At 37.4% G+C, this 21,207-nt stretch overlaps 1 protein-coding gene across 6 annotated transcripts in view; it reads right to left on the reverse strand.

Moving 5' to 3' along the window:
• The window catches only part of TRPM3 (transient receptor potential cation channel subfamily M member 3), a gene marked incomplete at both ends in the record, with an annotated part of 817,853 nt that overhangs the window by 602,056 nt on the left and 194,590 nt on the right, over positions 1 to 21,207 (reverse strand). The gene's annotated exons all lie outside the window — the stretch shown is intronic.

Consider the following 21,207-nt stretch of genomic DNA (forward strand, 5'->3'; position numbering starts at 1 on the left):
GTTCAAATGCTTTATAAAGGCCTAATTTGGTTTGCATTCATTAACACTGACTGTGAGGTGAGTTTCCAAGAAAGAACCAAGAATTTTCTTGGGTCTTTGAAGTCAATCAAATTAAAGCACCCTATAATTAACATGAAAAAAATTTTAATTATCTCATCAGAAATATTTACCATCATAGAAGTACATCTCATGGTCAAAATAACATCTCTAAATATTTTTATGATATCTGCTAAACTAGGCACTACAGTTCTCCCTTTATTGTCCTATTTTCCAAGGTAAAAATTGAAATGGCCAGGAAAATATAAACATAAATGCAACCCTCAGTGATTTAAAAGTTACTGTGAAGTTTTATTACATATCTTGCAAACCCTAGCAAACCTAAAATATGTCCAGTTGTGAAAATATCAAGACTTTTAGTAGTGGTCCCTGAAACTATCTTCTTGTGAAGAATTTAAATGCATATATCTTAGCCCATCCAGACATAATGTAAATCATGAAACTTCAATCCTTTCAATTATTCATATGCCATAGCTAGAAACTGAATTCTAGCTGATGTTAGAGTGGGAAAGAATAATTAGCAAATTGATGCCCCAATTCTATTTTGCATAATGGTTGCTAAAACTAACTGCTTGCTTTTTTAAGGAGTAAGCTTATAATTTCTCAATATTAGGAAGTGAACATTCACATTTTCATAATCAAAATTTATTCATTTCTTAAGTTTTAACTCTTGTCTAAGGGAGCCAGTTCCAAAAGTAATTTTTTGAGTTAAAACATCTAACCAAATCAAGGGAATTTAAACTGGAGAAACAGAGATAGAGTTAGGGACAGAGATAGAGGAGAAAGAGGGAGAGAGGAGAGGAAGAGAATTTGACGCTCTTGAACAAGAGAATCAAGAATACATTGTCTTCCTGTCAATCTCAAGAACATACTGTCTCCTCTAATATGAATATAAATCGACTGGACAAAAAGAAAAACACTTTTTCAAAATAATCTCAAGCAAAACAATACCTGGTAGTGGAGCCCATCTTATTTGCTCCCCTACATCTACCAAATATGTACTGTTGGCGCACAAAGAACAATAGTGAGCTCGGCAAAAGTTGTGGGAGAGGCTAAGAACACCTGCTGATGGAGGAGGAGGGGAACTGTCCATGGTGGGGAGGCAAACTGCTGCCTACAGGACAGATCCAACTCACTGTCTGGTTTTGTATGCACATGAGATAAGAATAAGTTTTACATTCTAAAATGGTTGAAAAGAATCGAATAAAGAATACTTCACAACACAAACATTGCATGAAATTTAAATGTCAGTGCCCATCAATAAAGTTCTATAGGAGCACAGCCACGTAAATCTGTTAACATTTTGTCTCTGGCCGCTTTTGCACTACAATGGCAAAGTTTAACAGTTATGACCAAGATTGTGTGGTGCACAAATCCTAAAATATTTCCTAGCTGAGCCTTTACAGATAAAAGTTTGCCAACCACTAAACTAGATATTCACTTTATTTCTTTCTTTGGTTTATTACATTTAAGCTCAGAATAAATAACTATTATAAACATAAATTATAAACTCTTATAAACATAAAGGAGTATGACACAGATGGGAAACATCAGTTCTTGAGGCTACTAGGAAGTGGGAGTGCATTCAAGAGATATTACAAAGATCTCCAACTTTTAAATTCTGACCAGAAGTCAAGAACGCCTCATTTTTTCCGATACCACAAACACACAATGGAACCTGTTTGCCACAGTAGAGCCTGGTGCAAATCTATATTTACTTTGAAAACTTAAGTCTTGTTAAAAAGGAGACAGCAGGCCCCAAATGGAGTCATCTGTGCTAAATCCCACATCAGCAAACAAAGACTTAATATCTAACCTAACTGCAGTCCCTCCCATATGTAACATTTAACCCATCAACCTGGAATTACCCAGTCAGCACTAGTAAGGATAATCTGTTCCCCTTTGGAGGGTGACCTTCTCTGAAAGAATGCATTCCTTGCTAATAACTTCCTATTTTTCAACCTCTTTCCACCTTTAAAAACTTTTCCTTTTCTATAGCTTGGCCTCTTCATGACTGTCACAAGTCTATCATTGTTTACTTTATGACAGATTTTATTGTTATTTATCTGTCCACCGTTGCCAACACACACACACACACACACACATGAAACCCTCAAAACTGTAAGCTCCATGAGGACAGGAAATATGCCTTATTCATGCTTAATATACAGATGCCTGACAAAAAGTTGTGGTTCATAAAGTATCTGCTGAACGACTAATATCCCTGAACATAGCTCATATTTTCATTAGAAAGCAACATTTTTTAAAAAACCTTACTTCTTAATGTATCTTAAGACAGTGAATTTGGCTTGCATTGGAGGAGACAACTGAAAAGTAGTCATTTCAAAAAAGCATGCCAATAAACCAACAGTGAAGACAAATACCATTGTTTCCTGGCATCTGTTTGTATTATTACAATAGGCATTCTCTGTCGCCTCCTCTGTGAAAGCCTCCAAAGTTAAGTTAGACTGGGGGTTCCGCTTTGCAATTCATTTTTGCCCAGGATCACGAGTTTAATGCTAGGATTCATGGAATTACAGAACTTTTTAACTCCTCTTATTTTTCAGCTTAAGAGATTCCTTCAAGAAGCAATCAGTTAATTTTTTTTTTGCTTTGATCTTGCCTTAACTAAATGTATTATTGGACCACTACCAATGGATGCACTAAATTTTCTTGACATTCAAATAGTAGTCCAAAGCAAGACTACCATTAAGAAATTGGCAAAAAAAAGGAAAAAGAAACTGGCAAATTTAAGAGGCAGGTTTACTTAAGTGTGAAATAAAATTGAGTGGAATCTCTAAAGTACTCAGTTCCACTTTGGGAAAGAACTGAAGACTTTTGTTTGGTGGGTTTTTTTGTTTGTTTGTTTGTTTTGCGGTACGCGGACCTCTCACTGTTGTGGCCTCTCCCATTGCGGAGCACAGGCTCTGGATGCGCAGGCTCAGCAGCCATGGCTCACAGGCCCAGCCACTCCGCGGCATGTGGGATCTTCCCGGACCGGGGCACGAACCCGTGTCCCCTGCATCAGCAGGCGGACTCTCAACCACTGCGCCACCAGGGAAGCCTGCTGTTTGGTGGTTTTAATTGCATAAGGCATTTGCTCATGTACTGTTTAATACAGTTTTCCATGGCTTTTCTTTTTTTATTTTTAATGTCAGGATGAACAGGCATTTCAGTGCAAAACAAAGGAAGTTAATATCACTAAGTAGCAGGGACACCTCAAAGTTATTTGCAACACACAGGAATGTCTACCCCTGGTGGGCTCACAGGATGGGAGAGTAGAAGCACATGTTATACTGAGGATGGATCAGAAGCTAATAGGCTGAAGCCAGCAGAGGTCTGCAAAAAAGGGTCCAGTGGGCATCTATCGTGAAAGCTAATAATTTGATTGCTTTAAGTGAGAACTTATACCTTGACTGTAACTGAAGCATAAAATTACTGACAGAATTTTGCTCTCAGCTAAGGGGACCTCTAAAAATTCTTGGTTGTTTAATAACAGATGTGATTTTATTAAAAGGTAATTACTACAAACAATTAACTTATAATACTAATCATTCTTCTACTCATTTGTGCACATCTTACAATGAGTTGATCTCACAGATACCTGTCAAACAGATTAAAATGGATTCAGAGGTATTTATGCTTATTTGTCTCATATTTGTCTAGTTCTTGGTGAGTTACGGTAAATGAATCAAAGATTATAAATCACTTTCACATTGCAATTGCCTAAAAGGGCTAATCCAATTATTATATTATACTTTAATCTACATAAAATAATAAATATAGCTCTTTTCTTTGGCACAAAGCTTGAAATTATGCTTGGGACCTTTGTGTTCACATTCCAGTACACAGGCCCATAATGACTTTTAGACACGTGTACAAGGAGAGAAAGGTAACTAATGTGTTAATTATTCTATAGGGCTGAATGGAAAGTGAAGAGCTAAGTAAAGATCATGTTTGCATTGAACCCAGTATACCTGGAATATTTAAATTTAGTTAGATCCTCTTCCCTGTAAATTCTTTTAAAGAAATGATGAATCTCTATCTTACTAGGAGCTCAATACTTGTCTGTAGCATTGAATTGAATATCAGCTTTCTAGCCTTACCCCTCGGGGAAGAGCAAATACTTCCTCACTGACACCCAAGAAAATTTACTTCATGAAAATATTCAATAAGCACACCCTAGCCGTACTTTGTGAGATCAGCTTTGTGCATGCATATTCTTTGGGCCTCTCTTAGAACACTGTCTCTCCTATGGACTCTAGACAGTGTAACGGAGTTCATGGTCATACTTTTAGCAAAGACATGCCACACAACAGTCATCTTGTTACACTTTTGCAGGCACTAAAGAATGTGTGTGTCAAGGGTAGGGAGAGGAAACTGAGGAATGTTTTCATATGTGTCCTCTATGATCAAGTAAAGAGTTAAGCAGAGCAGTCTTCTGCCCAGACACCTTCATCACTGCTCTCTGAAGTCAGAATTTATGTCCATGGTATTTTGTACATTATTATTCTTATAATATGCACAATACACATTTATTAACTAATGCCATTTAATAACATATCAGGCTAAGGATGAATGGAAAACTTGTGATATCTAAAGGTTTAAAGCAATGGTTTTGAAGTTTAGATTGAAATCTAGCTCTCTTAACTAAATCCAATGTTCTTTGGGCCAGATCATTCTGCTTCCCAAGCCAGACAGCTCACTTGGGAACGAAGCCAGCACACTTGGCATCAGAGGAACAGTGCTTTAAGCAGCAGTGTGTCCCGACCACAGTGTCCTCTCCAGGGCTCTTCTGCTGGACTGTACTTGACAGCAGCCCCTCTAACACCTAACTTATAACCCTGGAGCCACTAGGACCTGGAAAACGAGGAACCACTGTTTCCATTCAAACATTTCCTTTCCAAACTACAAATCAGTCCACTTGGATCACAGACTGTTGGAATTATTTATAAATAATTTTTTCCAATAAGAACAGGATGGCTTTGTATAACTGATTTTCATAATCTATTAACAACAAATTTTATATAAGGCAAAATAAGAGAAGAGATATGTGGTTATTTACATTTCATTTACATTTCTAACTTTCCCCATCCACACGATCCCAGTGTATCCAGGGAATTTTGGGAAGTGGAACAGGGCATGTGAATTGTCTGCTCATTCCTTGTCACTGCAAATATACATAGACTTAATAATAACGACAAAAAGAACACACTCATATAGTACTTCTTACATGTCAGCACTCTACAAATATTGACTCATTTAATCAAACAGTAACATAACCAATACCATGTATAAGGTAGATATACTTTTATAACCATTTCCAGATAAATAGATTGAAAGGTAGTGTGGTTGAATAACTCACCTAAGGTCACCCAGCTAGTAAGCAGTAGGGCCAGGCTTTGCACCCAGACAATCTAGCTCCTGAGTCCCTGTTTATAACCACGAAGTTATACTGCTAAAGCTCTTTGTCATCTATGAAACTTGCCAAGGAGTATCACCAAGAGTGAATTTTAATTCCCAGCATAGATATTTCAGTGTTTCATTTGGCTACCTGATATGACCGTTCTCTTTTGGTCCTTCTTATAGACATTTACCCATTCTCTCATTCATTAAACACACATTTGTTGAGCACATACTATACACAAGCATTGTGCTTAGAGTTGGGGATACAAGGAGGGACAAGACTGTTTGCAATCTACTGGGAAAGGCAGGCCCATAATTCCAATACATGCTGCATAATCTGTTCAAAGTGCTATAGGAGCACAGAAGATGGTGACTGTTTGCCAAGGCAAGGAAACTTTTACAGAGTGAGTGATAATTTAATCGAGTCTAAAAGGATGAGAAACATTGACGGGTGGTTTCATGGCTATGTTATGACTTCACTCAAAACTTTCCAGGGACAACAGGCTGTATTTCTATTTCTTTGCAGTTGATTTATTTAAATGAACCAAGTCAAAAAAATGTTGGTAAGAGAGGTTTTTATTCATGGGTCTGAATTACCGTTATTTAAGCACCTTCCAAAATATTTAGAGCATGCATACAGTGCCATCAACTTGACACAAAATAGCACACATCAGTGTATTCTCTAATCTCTAAAATTGCATACATATTCCTGATGTTCTTTATAGTTAGCTATAGTGGGGTTTGATGATACTCTGTGCTATTTAAATCTATAGCTTAAGTTTTCAAGGGATACGTTAAGCCAGCCTAGTCATTCTTAAAATATTTATACCACTGACAGGGAAAAGTAGCTGCCATCCAAGAAACCAATAAAATTGTCCTGAATTGAGAAAAGAAACTGTTGTCATCTACTACTAACTGAGGATAACTAAAAATCACGTACTCTTGCACACTTACTTTTCCATCATGCTTCTTGACAAAAGTATTTAAGCATATGCTACAAGATATCACATACATTTTTCCAGTCTCAACAACTGTGTCTTAGATTCTGAAATATGTGAACAACATTAGTGTGGGAGTTGGGAACCAGGGAATCTTGGGTAAATTTAAGCAACTCAGATTGCCCAACAGAGGATGTGGAACAATGAACACACATCAGAGTCTTAAACTTCCATCTATGGGTGGCCTTCAAGGATCTATAAACTGCCTGATATTGTGTACAAAACTGTGTGTAAGTGCTCAAAGCTACATTTGTCCAGGACTGATTTTTATTAAAATCTTTGTATTTCCTTTCTCCACCTCCTCCAAAAGGTTAAAAACCATCAGGCTAACAGTTATCACTAGTGAGAAAGAAGGTGATATCGGGTCTCCATTGTTTCAGAATTCATTGCTTATTGTATATATTTTTGCCTGGTTCACTGTACAATAAAATGTACACATGAAGTTCCCTGTTTGAAAGCTTCTCCAGTATTGCTTTAAAAAAACAGAAAAAAAACAAAACAAAACTGAACACAAAAGGTCAACCATCGTTTAAGAAGAACCACTAATCTCACATTTGACACCAGCCACCATATACCAAGGCCATGTCTAGACTATGCGAGATTAGAAAATCCTGCCCTGGGGGCTTCCCTGGTGGCGCAGTGGTTGAGAGTCCGGCTGCCGATGCAGGGGACACGGGTTCGTGCCCCGGTCTGGGAAGATCCCACATGCTGCAGAGCGGCTGGGCCCGTGAGCAATGGCCGCTGAGCCTGCACGTCCGGAGCCTGTGCTCCGCAACGGGAGAGGCCACAGCAGTGAGAGGCCCGCTTACCGCAAGAACAAAAAAAAAAAAAAAAAAGAAAATCCTGCCCTGGGGATATTAAGAGAATAGACAGTAGATATCATTACTTCCTTCTTTGTCTACTGTCCTGAATATTATCATGTAGTGCTTTTTAATTCTGAGAAAGTCTGGTTTTGTTTTTTTTTTTTTTGGTACTCAGTTTACCAACTGACCTAAATAGGTAAGTTAAGGTAGAAAAACTGATCCCACACCACCTGCTCCCAATAGCCTTTAATTTATTAGCTAACTCAAGGGCCAACTGAAATTTTCTTAGTTTATGCCCTGTTCTGAGATTTCAACACAACTTCAAACATTTAGGACTGTCACAGGAAGCAGTACAACTTAGCAACAAAAGAATATGAGCTTTGGTCTCAGACAGCCCCCGTTCCTACCCCAGCTCTGCCTCTCACAAACTATGTTCCTTTGAACAACACATTCGTTAGCCTTTCTCAGTCACTCTCTCCTTATAAAATGGTCTTAATAACATACTTCACAGGTTTTGAAGAGTAAATAAGATAATATGTGTTTGCACGCAAAAATCTGTGATTACCCATCAAAATCAAAAAGGGCTCTCAAGAGAAAGCTAACAAACTTATTGGCACCACCCTGTGCCCACACCACATCCTTCTGTGCTCCCACAGCACTGCTATCTGGCCATTTACTGAAAAAGTTGGTTGACCTCTGTCCTAGAGCAGGGCAACAGAAACACAGTGTAATTTTCAATTTTAAATGTTATATAATATAGGTATTATATAAACATACATAATTTTACATTTTTACTAGCCATATTAAAAAAGTAAAACAGATTTTAATGTTTTATTTAATCCAACATATTTAAAAGCATTCAACATTATTAGTGAGAGATTTTACTTTCTTTTGAACTAGCCACATGGCCAGTGCTCAGTAGCCACGTGTGGCTGCCATATTGCACAGTTCCACTCTAAAGGTCCACATGTGCCAGTGGCATCATGAGGATAAAAGTGGCTGTGTGATCAGACTTTGGCCAAGTCACTGATCTCAGCACAGGCAGATTACCTCAGAGAACCCCGTCAGGCAATGGGTAACTCGGGAGACTCTGTGAGATAAATCAGGGAACAAAAACCCGGTAAGATTAAAAGCGAGAAAGTTAGAATATGCCTGAGGGAAAAGGATGAAGGGACATAATAGCCCCAGAAGATGAAACTGCCCAGAGCTGCAACAAGTAAGTGTGTATGCACAGTTGCTTGCAGTTTAATAAAATGTCCACTTCCCTACCACTTAGGTTTGAAATAATTCTTACACTTGTTATATATCCTTAAAGGATCATTAGCTTCTGAAAGGAAAAAGCTATATTATATTCATCTTCTTATGTGATTATGGTACCCACCACAGTGCTTGGCCCTTAGTTTGTGCTTGAAATATATTAGTTGAAACTGAAACTAAGCAGTATACTGTTGATAAATGGATAGTGAATAGAAAATTGTCTGCATGAATGACTTAAAATATAATAATGAACCAGTTTTCAGTGACTGATTACAGTTTCAATCTCCCCAGGATGCTTAGAGTTTAATAAGTATCAGAGTCCAAAAGCTAAAGAAATCAAGTTCCATTGACTAAAAGCAAACATTCTGTTAACTGAAGTCACCCTTTACTCTTTTGGCTGGTTGTTTTGGAAGGGGCAGTGGGGAGTCCTGACCATGAGTCACCCATATGTATTATTTCCAATAATTAAGACAGGCAATTATAGCAAAGTAACTTAATACAAAGGTGCTTCTAGACCAAGTCAGCCAATTTCTGTCCCAAATTTTGCACTCAACAAGTTGACTTGGTCAAGATTGCTCATGCTCTTATTCTGAGTAAATTAGGGGCCTGATCTGCATAGCTTTCAGGCAGTGAGATTCAAAATTGGACGTGAACTGAAGACAACCTAAGGGTACAGCCAAGCTTCCAAGATTTGGGGGATTGCAAATGCAGTTCTGTCACTTCTCAAGCCTCGTGTCTCTAAAGCACATATTTCTGTTTTGGCTTCTGTGTTGTCTTTCTTCCACATTTGAAAGGCAAACTTCAAACTGCTCATATCACAGGAAAGTATTTGTGGCAGAACAGGAGAAAATATTTATTGCTTTCCAGTTTTATTAGATTTCAGAGCCACAGTTTAACCAGTATTAGCTAAATGTCCCCAAGAATGACACAGGGTAAAAAGCAGTGTTCTTCTAGGGAATATGGCAGCTACTTAACCTCTCCAGTGTGGAGGCGTTTTGATCAGGACAGTACAGACTATATCCATACATGTAATGGGTAATTTAAATACATTAAGATAGAATAGGAACTATATTCATAACTGTGATGGTTAGGTGTCAACTTGACTGGGCTACTGGGCCACCTAGACATTCGGTCAAACATGATTCTGGGTGTATCTGTGAGTGTGTTTCTGGAAAAGATCAACATTTAAATCTGTAGGCCTGAATGGAACAGAACGAGAGTTCCTTCCACCTGACTACTTTCAGTCAGTGGGCTGCGGTAGGCTGAATAGTGTACCACCAAAGGGACCCATGTCCTCATCCCCAGAACCCGTAAATATGTTACTCTACATGACAAAAGAAGCTCTGCAGGTGTGATGAAGTTAAGGATCTTGAGATGAGTAGATGAGCCTGGATTTTTCAAGTAGACCTAATGTTATCACAAGGGTCCTTATTAGAGGAAAGCAGGAGGGTCAGAGAAGGAGATGGGATGACAGAAGCGGAGAGGTAGAGAGTGTGAGAGAGAAAGAGGTAGAGAGTGAGATTAGAAGATGCTGTCACCTCTGTTTGAAGATGGAGGGTAGATCTGTGAGCCAAGAAACTGAGGCAGTTACGAGAAGATAGAAAAGGCAAGGAAACAGATTCTCCTCTAGAGCCTCCAGAAGGAACATGATCCTGCCAACCTATTTTAGGATTTCTGGCCTCCAGAACTGGAAGAGAATAATGTGTGCTTTGTTAAGCCATTAAGTCGGTGGTCAAACAGCAGGGATAGGAAACTAATACATATATATTATATAAACACGATTACATTTGAATAATAGATTTAAAAATCAGGTATTATTTAAATGTTACATTTTTTTTTTTTTTTTTTTTGCATTACGTGGGCTTCTCACTGCTGTGGCCTCTCCCGTTGCGGAGCACAGGCTCTGGACGCGCAGGCCCAGCAGCCATGGCTCACGGGCCTAGCCGCTCCGCGGCATGTGGGATCTTCCCAGACCGGGGCACGAACCCGTGTCCCCTGCATCGGCAGGCGGACTCTCAACCACTGCGCCACCAGGGAAGCCCTAAATGTTACATTTATATTAGTCCTTTCAAGGAGCTCAACTCAAAGTACTCCAAAGGCACTGTGCTCCACTGGAGACTGAAAAGATGTCTGTTAGCTATAAGCTACCATATTTTACAAATTAAAAATAAATAGCCTTAGAGAACAGGATTTCAAGCAAATGTTGATACCAAGTGGAGTGGATGCTAAGAAGGAAAAGAATACAGCAAATATAGAGAATCTGAGCTTCCAATCTAGAATAAGACTAGAACCAGCATTGTTTGTACTTCTTGCATGTTAGTCTGGCCTGTGCTAGGTATCTTGTTGCACTAGTATAACAACCTGCCAAGATCACACTATTGATTAGTCAAGTGTGAAACCAGAGGTTAAAGTGAAGCTGATATGACTCCAATGTGCATGTTATCAATGCTCTACCATCCTGCTTCCCATGTACTCACCATGAGAAGATCGTCTGTTCATTTTCCTTACCCCGTCCATTCCCTGATGCATATTTTAATGCATTTATAAATTGGATTCAGTGTCAAGGTACCTATTCTTTAACTTGTGCCATCTCTCTTCTTGGCCCACAACTTAAGTCTGTGTCTCTTCTCCCTGCACTGTGTTGTCTTTGGCCCTCTGCTTTGGTGTGCTAACTCTCTAGCCCCCATTATCACACCACTCTGTTCGGGGAACATGGGGTTCACCTTGCTTCCATGAGCAGACTCTATCAGCTGTCCGTCTTCAGCCTCTATTAAGGAGTGACCTGCCTCCAGCCCCAGACTCTGTCTGGGGTTACGTGTGTAAGTGCCATATGTAGCCCAGAAAAGGCAAGCCAGAGTCTTCATTTTACCATCCTGCTTTATTTTCCAACAGTATACATCATCCTTACCTAAAAGAGCATAGGACAACTGAATTAACAAACCTAGTAAACCTATAAAACCTAGATAAGAGAGGATATCCTTTCAAATCAAATCAAATTTATTTCTTTCTTTTAAAATTCAAAAGGAGCATGTCAAACCCACAGCCAACATCGATCTCAATGGAGAAAAACTGAAACCAGTTCTTCTAAGATCAGGAACAAGACAAGGTTGCCCACTCTCACCACTATTATTCAACATAGTTTTGGAAGTTTTAGCCACAGCAATCAGAGAAGAAAAAGAAATAAAAGGAATCCAAATTGGAAAAGAAGAAGTAAAGCTGTCACTGCTTGCAGATGACATGACAGTGTACATAGAGAATCCTAAAGATGCTACCAGAAAACTACTAGAGCTAATCAATGAATTTGGTAGAGTAGTAGGATACAAACTTAATTCACAGAAATCTCTTGCATTCCTATACACCAATTATGAAATATCTGAAAGAGAAATTAAGGAAACATTCCCATTTACCATTGCAACAAAAAGAATAAAATACCTAGGAATAAACCTACCTAAGGAGACAAAAGACCTGTAGGCAGAAAACTATAAGACACTGATGAAAGAAATTAAAGATGATACCAACTTTGGAGAGATATACCATGGTCTTGGGTTGGAAGAATCAACATTGTGAAAATGACTCTACTACCCAAAGCAATCTACAGATTCAATGCAATCCCTATCAAACTACCACTGGCATTTTTCACAGAACTAGAACAAAAATTGCACAATTTGTATGGAAACACAAAAGACCCCGAATAGCCAAAGCAATCTTGAGAAAGAAAAACAGAGCTGGAGGAATCATGCTCCCTGACTTCAGACTATACTATAAAGCTACAATAACCAAGACAGTGTGGTATTAGCACAAAAACAGAAATATAGATCAATGGAACAGGATAGAAAGCCCAGAGATAAACCCACACACATATGGTCACCTTATTTTTGATAAAGGAGGCGAGAATATACAATGGAGAAAAGACAGCCTATTCAAATAAGTGGTGCTGGGAAAACTGGACAGCTCTATGTATAAGAATGAAATTAGAACACTCCCTAACACCATACACAAAAATAAACTCAAAATGGATTAAAGACCTAAATGTAAGGCCAGACACTATCAAACTCTTAGAGGAAAACATAGGCAGAACACTCTATGACATAAATCACGGCAAGATCCTTTTTGACCCACCTCCTAGGGAAATGGAAATTTAAAAAAATAAACAAATGGGACCTAATGAAGTTTAAAAGCTTTTGCACAGCAAAGGAAACCATAAACAAGACGAAAAGACAACCCTCAGAATGGGAGAAAATATTTGCAAATGAAGCAACTGACAAAGGATTAATCACCAAAATTTACAAGCAGCTCATGCAGCTCAATATCGAAAACACAAACAACCCAATCAAAAAATGGGCAGAAGGGGCCTCCCTGGTGGCGCAGTGGTTGAGAGTCCGCCTGCCGATGCAGGGGATACGGGTTCGTGCCCCGGTCTGGGAGGATCCCATATGCCGCGGAGCGGCTGGGCCCGTGAGCCATGGCTGCTGGGCCTGCGCGTCCGGAGCCTGTGCTCCGCAGCGGGAGAGGCCACAACAGTGAGAGGCCCGCATACCACAAAAAAAAATAAAAATAAAAAAAAATAAAAATAAAAAAAAATAAAAAAATAAAAAATGGGCAGAAGACCTAAATAGACATTTCTCCAAAGAAGATATACAGATTGCCAACAAACACATGAAAGGATGCTCAACATCACTAATCATTAGAGAAATGCAAATCAAAACTACAATGAGGTAACACCTCACACCAGTCAGAATGGCCATCATCAAAAAATCTACAAACAATAAATGCTGGAGAAGGTGTGGAGAAAAGGGAACCCTCTTGCACTGTTGGTGGGAATGTTAATTGGTACAGCCACTATGGAGAATAGTATGGAGGTTCCTTAAAAAACTAAAAATAGAACTACCATATGACCTAGCAATCCCACTGCTGGGAATATTCCCTGAGAAAACCATAGTTCAAAAAGAGTCATGTACCACAATGTTCATTGCAGCACTACTGACAATAGCCAGGACATGGAAGCAACCTAAGTGTCCATCGCCAGATGAATGGATAAAGAAGATGTGGCACATATATACAATGGAATATTACTCAGCCATAAAAAGAAACGAAATTGAGTTATTTGTAGTGAGGTGGATGGTCCTAGAGTCTGTCATACAGAGTGAAGAAAGTCAGAAAGAGAAAAACAAATACCATATGCTAACACATATATATGGAATCTAAAGAAAAAAAAATGGTTCCGATGAACCTAGGGGCAGGAGAGGAATAAAGATACAGATGTAGAGAATGGACTTGAGGACATGGGGAGGGGGAAGTGTAAGCTGGGACGAAGTGAGAGAGTAACATTGACATATATACAGTACCAAATGTAAAACAGATAGCTAGTGGGAAGCAGCTGCATGGCACAGGGAGATCAGCTCGGTGCTTTGTGATGACCTATAGTGGTGGGATAAGGAGGGTGGGAGGGAGATGCAAGAGGGAGGGGATATAGGGATATACGTATGCATATAGCTGATTCACTTTGTTATACAGCAGAAACTAACACAACACTGTAAAGCAATTATACTCCAATAAAGATTTTTTAAAAAATTCAAAAGGAGCATTATCAATCCATATTAACTTTATCAGACTCCGTGCTTTCATTTTATAAAAGCAGCAATCACTTATAGCCAACAGACATCTCATTTGTCTCCAAATTACACTTTGATAATTAAGGTTGAGTTTCAATACCAAATACTCATATTTCAGTCAACATATCTGCTTTAATTATATGCAGATATCTTCATTTGCTCCTTTCTTAGTATAAGTAGTATATGCAAAAGTAAAAGGCATGTTAAAATGGGAGAGAGTCTTACTTTACTTTGCAAAGGCATCATTTATGCCATAAAAACAAAACCATCATCTTATACATCATCCCATGGGGAAGCAGCTTTGATAATTTTGGAAAAGCACTACGCAAATTCTAGGAAATTGCAGAAACAATTGCCACCTTCCAAATTAAACTAAACTCATGTGAACATGTGTTTTAAATTACAGGTAATACACTGTAGGTGTTATTATTAGCATTAGAAGGTCTTTCAGAGTTTGTAAGAACCCCAACTTTCAAGACCCTAGCCAAATGTTCAGTTAGGCCTTTTAAATGTCATTCTAGGCTTGGGATTTCTTTTGCAGTGAAGCTCAAAAGTCTTTTCCTTTAATTCAGACTGAATGAAACCCCACTGATCAACTCTGAGATTCACAAGAAGGAATATAGCTATCTTGGTGAGTCCTTTCCCCTTTAATTATTATACTAATTATCTATCATTATGTAATAAATTACCTTCAGATTTGCAGATATAAATAAAAAGAAGTAACTGGAAAAGTTTAGGAAGAGCAGTGGTATAGAAGCAAATAATCTTATTTCACTTAGTAAGAATCAAAAGAAAGGTAATATTCATTCCTCCTCAACTGCCGTTCCCAATTCATCCCTAGAAGATTTTCTGGAGGTTTAAGTTATCACACTTCATGTCATAAGAGTAGTCATATAATACACAATTCTATTGATTGTTCAATTGGAGGAAAATAAGCAGCACTCTTAATTCTGTTAAAACAAAGGCAGTGGCATTCAATTAGCTATGATGACTTTCATAATTTGAACTCTCCACATATAAGACACCCTAGTCACAAACATTAATTAAGTCCCCTCAGGACAGAGGCAGGATAATATGTCTTATAGCAATTACCTAACTAGAATGCTGAATAATTGTTCACAATATGCCAATGTTTTTCTCCCTACAGCAAGTTTTGTGCAAAACTTTTCATACATTCCGAGCAAAAAAAAAAAATTCTGTACATAAAAGTTGCTAAATGTTCAAATAGTTTAATTCTGAGCTATACCAGAAATGGATACAATTAGGCTGTGTGGTTTTCACACTTCCTGATTCATGAACTTGACCTATCTAAAGTCTTCTTAGTATACTCATGAATCAAATATTCTTTGCTTTTCTCTGAATGAGGTGATGATAGTGTGAACATAGTTCTAGAGCATGTCCAATATGACTTGGACATTTGTCTAAATCATATCCTTTCAAAATACTTCCCTCTTAGGATTTTAGGTAGTCTTTCTTCATCCAGGTACACTGTTTCAGAAACCTGCTTCAATTTCTTACAGAGTGGCTGGGGGAGGAGGTATGGGTAGCAATAGAAAGCCCAAATTTTATACTTTTATTTATTAGGTGGTCTGGAAGATGAACTCCATTGTAAAGTCTTTAGGCACTTCTGATAGGATTTAATTCTTTAGGTTTTGATGCCATTTTCAATATAAAAATGAATCTCCCAAGCAAAAGATTAGAAGACTACCAAAAAGTGGTTGGCAGATCTTTCACCTTCATATTCCCCATTGGGGCAGGTGGGTTATACCTATCAAATTTCTAGTGGCTCATTACAATGAAAGGTTAGCAGAATGGGCTTCCCTGGTGGCGCAGTGGTTGAGAGTCCGCCTGCCGATGCAGGGGACACGGGTTCGTGCCCCGGTCCAGGAGGATCCCACATGCCGCGGAGCGGCTGGGTCCATGAGCCATGCCCGCTGAGCCTGCACATCCGGAGCCTGTGCTCCGCAACGGGAGAGGCCACAACAGTGAGAGGCCCGCGTACCGCAAAAAAAAAAAAAAAAAAAAAAGGTTAGCAGAAATTCAACATGTTTTTCAAAGTAACACATTTTCTGCATTTCCATAATACATTTCTATGAAAAATAAAAGCAGTAGCAGCATTAAATTATTAATATAACCATTTTCTCCTCAGTAAACCTACTTTTATTCCATCTCACATGGATCATGAACAATGTCTGCCAAAGATGATGCCCAGTATTTCAGGAAGTCAGTCTGGTTTCCTTCTCCATATATCATTCCCTAAAGTAGGTAAAATGACACCTATCTCTCCCTATCCAAGTGTTACACAATGATGTAAATTAAATTATCAGCTCAACCAAAGGAAAAACATTCAAAGTGAAACCAGGCTCTGACGTCCTCCTTTATTTTGTCCTCAGTTAATTCTGACCATCTTGCTCCTTTATTTCTCGGGTTTCAGTTCTTAAGTTCCCATGCTCCAATATCTACTGACTGTTTAAGAAAGCCCTCTTTCTGGAGTTATGATTAAATGAAGGTACCATGAACATAAAATTTGGCATTACACATCTTTATTCTTCAAGGGCCATTTACTCATAAACTCAATGTACCTCTAATCAGTAGAACTTTAAGCAATGAGAATATGTGAGATTGTCAAGAAAACTTAGGGAAAGGCGGATCTTCTTGGTGCTACTTAAATCACAACTCACAGTCATCTACTCTTCCTTGTAGAAGGGTATTGGGCTCTCTTTCTCCCTAGCACACCTCAAAAGTATTAACATTACTTTTGAAGAACACTTTTGAAAAACTACCAACCCTTGTTTTAAGAGATATTAATATTCTCTTTGACATGGCCCCCTACCAACTGTACAATGTGGTACAAAATATCTCAGATTAGAATATCCTAAAATATATATGATTGTATTGTGTCAAATGCACTTCTCTTCTTGAGATGGCCTTCCCTACCTCCTTCCCTTGAAGAAGGGAAAAAATGACAGAATTTTACAAATCTCGTGCTACAAATCCAATGTGGAATTTTTAACATTTCATGCAGTAAAATTTAACCATATTAATATGTTTTTATTTATAGCATTTCTCATACCAGAATGGCAGAATAGGTTTACTACCACTACTATTAGTATATTTTGAAAAGTTTCTCACAGATAAATATTTCAAAGTGCACAGCTCTTGCAATTCAAATATCTTCAGGGCACTTCTAAATCACTGAAATACTAAATTACAATCACTATAGTTCAATGTTCTATAGGAAAAGATACAACCACTTTGATCCATGAATTTGTCATTCAAAAATCATCAAATAAATATTTTGAAGAAAATAAACTTCACTAAAAAGTAGCATAAATTTAAAACAAAATCACCTTTCTACATCAAAAGTCATGAATCAAAAGAGGGATTGCATTAGTTACAGGAAATATTTGCATGTTTCACTTGATATAAACTCAGAATATAATTCAACAGGAAATATAATACACTTATTCATTCTTAGAATGATAATATACTATGCATTTCTTAGAATAAGTTATTGATGGCCTGTTTTTTTCTTTTTAGTTAAATAGGAACGAGGAAAATATGTTTTCATGCAATTTATCAACTCCAAGTCCTTAAATATGCCAAATATAAAAGTTATGCACTAAAACTATAATATCACCAAGATTCAGCCTCATGGATTGGGGTTTTCAAAGATTACTTTGCCTATTTAGATCTTTGTTAAAAGAGGGATTTCATTGTATTTAGAAAATGGAATTAATTAGGGCAGCCTGTAGAATTTATTCACACTTGCTATGTAAGAATTTATTTGCTTAAAAGGTTTCATTCTTTTGTCAAGGATTAGCTGAAGAGACCTTTATAGCATCTAAATATAGCTCAGAGGAATAATTCAGTGCATCTTGAAATTCATTACATAAATGTAAAGTTTTTTTCCCATTGGAACTGGATGAGCCTTACATATACCAATTTTTGCACCTGTTTCAGATTCCTTATTGGAAATTTATTTTGTAAATTTAAAAATAATTTTCCATAGACACTGAATAATTATTTGGATTCTTTTAGGGAAATGTTAAGTTATTGTCATACTTTTCAAAATGACCATCAGGGGAAAAGAGATTGGCCAGATTACAAATTCCTGGAGGGCAAGAATTAGCTCATAGTCATCTTTTATCCCTGGCATCCCATTTACCGAGTAAGCAATAACAAGTGTTATCTTGAATGAGTGAACGAATAAATGCATTGTAAATCTAGCCATGACTTTTAGCCAGTGGGATGCATTATTTTTACCATACAGCTTTACCCATAAGTTTAACATCTTTTATCTAAGTCTACATTTACTCTAATATAGTTTCTGAAAGTGTCAATGTAAGTTTAAATGTTTGCATTAAACACCCAGAATTAAACAACAACAATAACAACAAATGTATTTTTTCATTTTTGGAACCAAAAAGAAATTTGAAAAAAACAATTTCTTGTGCTTAATGCTTTTACAAAAACATTTTTAGTGTTTAAGATAGAGCTGGAGAAGGAATGCAGGAAAGAAAAAAGAAAGAGAAAGGACACAAGAGTGAGAGAGGGAGGGACGAATACCAACATTTTTGAGAAAAAGCAAAATAAAACAAAACAGAAGTCTGCAGTCCACCCATTGTAGGATTAGGTCTGCTACAAGGAATTCCTAGTAGTATCTAGGTCATGCCAGGAGTAACACTTTAATTGAACGTTTTTGGTTCCTAGAAGGATACCAAATTTTCTGTGTTGAAAATTTCCTACAATGTAGATTCTGCTTTATATTATTAGTTGATCATTAGAACTTTTCTGAACATTGTGTCCTTGTTAAACTATTTCTTTTATTTCCAAAGATATAAAAAGCTTTTAAAATGCTCTAAGTTTCTTAGATTCCAAGAGAAATGCAAATGGAGGAAAATACCTCAAAATGATTGCTTTGTAAGATTTAAAGTTAATAGCAGAATACATTCCTTCACCTACATGCACAGTTCTTCAAACAGACCTTGAACCTCAGGCAATCACACGCTCACCAGTTCTCTTGTTTCACACCTTTAAATTTAAAATCCTCTTCAGTGGTAATGATGGCAAAGCTGCTACAGCTCTTTCTGCTTATGCCCTCATAGCTCTTTTCACTGTAGTTCTGGTGGCCTTTTCTTAACCATATCTAGCCAAATATTCAATTGGTTCAACACTTTAAAAATAATTCTGGTTTGAAGCCTGGGTTCATGTAAAAATGCTTTACAGAATATACTGGAATTCTATTATGCAATGTATGAATGCTTCATAAGCTTACTAATTTGATATGCTATGAAATCTAAACTCAACTGGCAAAAAAAACTAGTTATAGAAGTAAACATCATGTATGCAGACTCATTTTAAAAGTAAAGGTTTAAGAAATGGACTTTGTGCAAATTAGTGTTGATTTAAAATATCCTTAGGTGAAAATCCATCTCATGTGACTTTATTCAGGACATTCATTTCATTAGACATCTAGCAGCAATGCTCATTTCAACAGTGAGCACACAGAATCAGGATGACTCAGATATACATTGCTTTTGGAAGGAGACTTTAAAACAAAAGCATCTCTCATTTGCATACGTGTCAACTTGGGAAATCACTGCCTCTCAACAGCTTTAAATAGTTTTTTGTGGCAGACAGATGTGGAAAACAATATCTCAGGCATAAGTTTCCATTGTCCTTCAGCAGCACAAGGTACTGGGCTATGTGCAGAGGGTGGCTGTGATACAGACTAGAAGCCACAAAGAAATCGAGGCATCTCCAGCTTAGGTCACTAAATCCTCAGAGGCAGTTTGTTCACTGGCAAATGATCCACAGGATCCACAGGATGACTTTCAGCTCTAAAAGGCTGACCCTGTGAAATGATCAGTTAGCTGAGGAAGTGTATGATTCCCCGTAGCCAAATACCCTCTATAACTGTATAGCCCTGCTCTGAAAAGTCCAGGTCCTTAATGGGTTAAATAGAGAAAATGACCTATTCATTTAAGATTGACTTATGTTAACAGAACAACATTTCAATGAAGGAATTTAGATTTTGATGCAATTCCATTCCTGGGTATATATCCAAAAGAAATGAAAACACTAATTTGAAAAGATATATGCACCCCAGTGTTCATAGCAGCACTATTCACAATAGCCAAGATGTGGAAGCAATCTAAATGTCCATCAGATGAACGGATAAAGAAGATGTGATGTACACACGTACACACACACACACACACACACACACACACACACACACACACACACAGAGGAATATTACACAGCCATAAAAAAGAATGAAATTCTGCCATTTGCAGCAACATGGATGGACCTAGAGAATATTATGCTTAGTGAAGTAAGTCAAACAGAGAAAGACAAATGCTGTATGATATCACTTATATGTGGAATCTAAAAAATAATGCAAATGAATTTATATATGAAAACAGAAATAGACTCACAGATATAAAAAACAAACTCGTGGTTACCAGTGGGGAGAGGGAAGGGGGGCAGGGGCAAGACAGGGGGATGAAATTAAGAGATACAAACTACTGTATATAAAATAGATAAGCAACAAGGATATATTGTACAGCACAGGGAATCACAGCCATTATCTTGTAATAACTTTTATTTTCTGTAATAACTTTCAAAGGAATGTAAACTGTAAAAGCACTGAATCACTATGCTGTACACCTGAAACTAATATTGTAAATCAACTATACTTCAATAAAAACAGAAATCAATTTAAGTTGGCTACCTAAAAATTTAATTCTATAGTATTCAATTCAGAACCTGACAAAGAAAGATAATTCTACATTATCATCATTGCTGTTATTTATTGCTCTTATTACTGATACTAATGTTGATGTTACTTTTTATAATTATTATTAGTTCTACTTCTATTACTATGACCATTGTTATCATTACCACAACCACTCTTTGCCTGGGCCTTCTGTAATAGCCTCCCCACTAATTTTACTAGTTCTACTCTAATACTTTCATTATCCATCATTGCCTTCATCACTTTTATCATCCATTCTCCATATTGCAACCAGACTGAGCTTTCAAAAGTATGAATGAGACTTAATTCAA

The sequence above is a fragment of the Hyperoodon ampullatus genome, assembly GCF_949752795.1.
Source record: "Hyperoodon ampullatus genome assembly, chromosome: 6".
NCBI classification, from domain to species: Eukaryota; Metazoa; Chordata; class Mammalia; order Artiodactyla; family Ziphiidae; genus Hyperoodon; species Hyperoodon ampullatus.